Genomic DNA, 3,600 nt, shown 5'->3' with positions numbered 1-3,600 from the left:
CTTCAGCAAGAGCGGTACAGCACAACTGGGTGCAGAGGACACACTGGGCAACAGAGTCGAGTGAAGAGGAAAGTGGAGACTGACTCATCCACTCTTTCAGGAAGTTTGTGTGTGAAAGAGATGAAAGAAGCAGTGCTGGAGGAGATTAGGTGCTTTCTGGAAAGATTTTGTCAGGTCAGAAAGTCCAGAGTAGGCTTGAAGGCTGGTGGGGATTTTGAAAGAGAGAACAGCAAGTTCACAGGCAACCTACCCAAGGACATTATCCAGCTTGGATTCCCTCTCTTCTGCACCACTCACTCTTTAAAAATACTTTATATTTTACTTATTTTTCTACTGTTTTAGAGAAAGCGGAAGGGAGAGAAAAAGAGAGAAACACTGATTTCTTGTTCCAATTATGAATGCATTCATTGGTTGCTTCTTGTATGTGCCCTGAATTGAACCTGCAACCTTGGCACATTTGGACAGTGCTCTAACCAATTCAACTGTCTGGCCAGGGCAAAAATATTTTATATTTTAGAGTAGTTGTAGGTTCGCATCAAAACTTGAGAGTAAAGCACTGAGATTTCCTACATGCCCATCAAAATGTAGAGCCAGCCCCATCAACATCCCCACCTGATGGGACGTTTGTTACAACCTCTGAACCTGCACCGACGTCATCACCCAGAGTCCACAGCAGACATCAGGGTCACTCAGGGTGTTGTACATTCTGTGGGTCTGGACAATTACACTGTCACACAGGGTAGTTTCGCTGCCGTAAAACCCTCTGTGCCCTGCCAGTTCATCCTCACCCCAACCCCATGGCAACCACTGCTCTGCCACCGTCTCCATAGTTTTCTTTGCAGAATGTCATAGCATTGGATTCACACAGTGTGTAGCCTTTTCAGATCGTCTGGCCTCAGGCATTTCAGATCCCTCCTTGTCTTTTCCTGGCTTGATAGCACATTTCTTGTTAGCGCAGTCTGGTTGTTCCAGTTATGCATCACCTACTGAAGGACATCTTGGTTGCTTCCAAGTTTGGGCAATTACGAATAAAGCTGCTACTAAAGTCATATGCAGGTTTTTCTGTGGACATAAGTTTTCACCTCATACGGGTAGATACCAAGGAGTATGATTTCTGAGTTGCATGGCAAGAGAATATTTAGTTTTGTAAGAAAGTCAAACTGTCTTCCTAAGTAGGTGCACCGTTTGCACCCCGTGAGTAGTGAGTACAAGTTCTGCTACTCCACATCCTTTGCCAGCAATGGGTGTGGTCAGGCCTGGATATGGTCACCCCCATAGGTGTATAGTGTTGTCTCACTGTGGTTGTGATTTGCATTTGTCTGGGGACATGTGATGTGGCAGGTCCTTCCACATGCTTATTTACCTCATGTGTCTTCTTCGTCTTTCAGGTCCTTGGCCCCTCTTTTACCACATCCTTCGTGTCCCACTACTCATTTTTCAATCTCAGCTCCATCAGGTACTTCAGCACACAAACTGGCTGCATATGCGGTGTGTGCTGTTTTCTTTCCTTTAACACTCTTGATTATGTGTGTGTGTGTGGTGTGGATGTGTTCCATCTTTAAAAACCCTCCAGCTACTCCCCACTCCCTGTAGAGTGATCTACATTTAATGTCTCAAATTTCTCTCCTGTGATTCTCTCTATGGAATTCCCATCAACCTTACCTTTTGCCTCGACCACTCCAACAAAATGACTGTAATCAAGGTCACTGATAACCTGCACTTGACAATGCTAGCTGTCTGTGATCCATCCTCACCTTAAACCACCGACATCATTCGAGACACGCTGACTTCTACGACTTGGCTCCAGAACAGCTCAATATCCACTCCCTCTCATTGCTATAGCCGGGCCCTTCTCGCCTCCCTGTCTGCAGGCTAGGACACCTCAGAGATCAGCTCTTGGTTCACTTCTCTGTCCACACGCAGCCCATACAGCTTTAAATGCCACCTCTGTGCAGACAAGCCCAGTTCTATATCACTTTCCTCAGCCTTTCTCCTGAACTCTAAAACCAGATTCAACTGCTTACCTGACGCCTACATTTACATGTCTAATGAGCACCTCAAAGGTAACATGCCTAACTGCACACCACCCCCAAGGATGCTCTTCCCAGAAGCTCCTCTGTTCTGTGAAACACCAGCCTTCCTGTCCCCAGACCACAACCCGGAGCCATCGCACACTCCTCACCTGCCACAGCCTACATTTGGCCATTGAAAAATATCAGCCCTGGCTGGTTGGCTCAGTGGTAGAGCGTTGGCCTGCTGTGCAGGAGTCCCGGGTTCGATTCCCGGCCAGGGCACACAGGAGAAGTGCCCATCTGCTTCTCCACCCCTCCCCCTCTCCTTCCTCTCTGTCTCTCTCTTCCCCTCCCGCAGCCAGGGCTCCATTGGAGCAAAGTTGGCCCGGGCTCTGGGGATGGCTCTATGGCTTCCACCTCAGGAGCTAGAATGGCTCTGATTGCAGCAGAGCGACGCCCCAGATGGGCAGAGCATCGCCCCCTGGTGGGCATGCCGGGTGGATCCTGGTCGGGCGCATGCGGGAGGGAGTCTATCTGCCTCCCCGTTTCCAACTTCGGAAAAATAAAAAAATTTAAATTAAAAAAAAAAAGGAAAAATCTCTTTCGCTTAGTCTTCAAATGTATTCAAAATCCAAATACTTCTCACAACTGCCCTTGCTAGCCAGCCACCAAGGTCTTCCTCACTGCATCGGGACACAGCGAGTCTCCGTGCTTCCTCCACCAAAATCGATTCTGGGCACAGTGGTTCGGGGCTTTTCTTCAGATGTCAGATAATTTCACTATGTTCAAAACCAGCCCGATTTCCATGTCGCCCACTGGAAAACATAAAGCTGATGCCCTCCCTAGCGCCTGGCCCCACTACTGAGGTCTGCTTTCCGTCTGACCACGTGTCACTGTCCCCTAAACCACCAGTCACTGGGCTCTATTCCCACAGCCTCGGAACTGCTCCCGGACAGTCACCGGGGAACAAGGAGCCGCCTGCTGTCCCCTGCGTCCAGCCTGGCTCAAAATGCCTTCTCTGCGGCTTCCTGACCCGTCTCCCCACTTGGACCCCCTCCCGCCCCTGAGCGCAGCCCTCCCGGCAGTACGCCGTCCGTCTCACTTCACCTGCCACCCACCACTCATGGGGGTGCCCGGCACCCAGCACAGAGCCCGACACACACGCTCACAAACACGCTTCCCAGGACGAGAAGCGGGGCTGGGGGCAAACAATAAACCCAGGTCCGGAGAGGACGGAGAGGACGGAGGGGCCGGAGGGGATTCTGGGCCGCGCCCTTGGCGGAGGCCTTGCCCAGGTGAGCCGCGGACGCCGGGAGGGTGGGCGCCGAACGGGTGCGTCCCACTGCTCGCGCCCTGCCCCACCCTGCGGCCCGCTGACCCCCTTCGGTGACCCCGCTCGCCCCAGACCGCCCTACAGCCTGCCCGGTGCGCAGAAGATGCAGTCGCTTTCTCCGAGCAAGCGCCGAGCAACGCGTCTAGAGGCCACGCCCATAGATCCCTCAAGAGCCAATCCAAAGCCGGGAAGCGATTGATGGGCACCAGCGGCAGACACCCTGGACCCGGACTGGGCACGCCGGCTGTTGTGGGC

General features: G+C 52.2%; 1 non-coding gene across 1 annotated transcript; it reads left to right on the top strand.

Annotated features, from left to right (window-relative positions):
• Nucleotides 1-2,218: 2,218 nt before the first annotated feature.
• On the top strand, nt 2,219-2,294 carry TRNAS-GCU (transfer RNA serine (anticodon GCU)). The gene has a single exon. It is a non-coding gene; the product is annotated as a tRNA-Ser (tRNA).
• Nucleotides 2,295-3,600: the final 1,306 nt, after the last annotated feature.

The sequence above is a fragment of the Saccopteryx leptura genome, chromosome 4 (assembly GCF_036850995.1).
Source record: "Saccopteryx leptura isolate mSacLep1 chromosome 4, mSacLep1_pri_phased_curated, whole genome shotgun sequence".
In the NCBI taxonomy this organism is placed as follows: domain Eukaryota; kingdom Metazoa; phylum Chordata; class Mammalia; order Chiroptera; family Emballonuridae; genus Saccopteryx; species Saccopteryx leptura.
The sequence above is the reverse complement of the archived record's forward strand: the minus strand, read 5'-3'. Positions and strand labels throughout refer to the sequence as shown.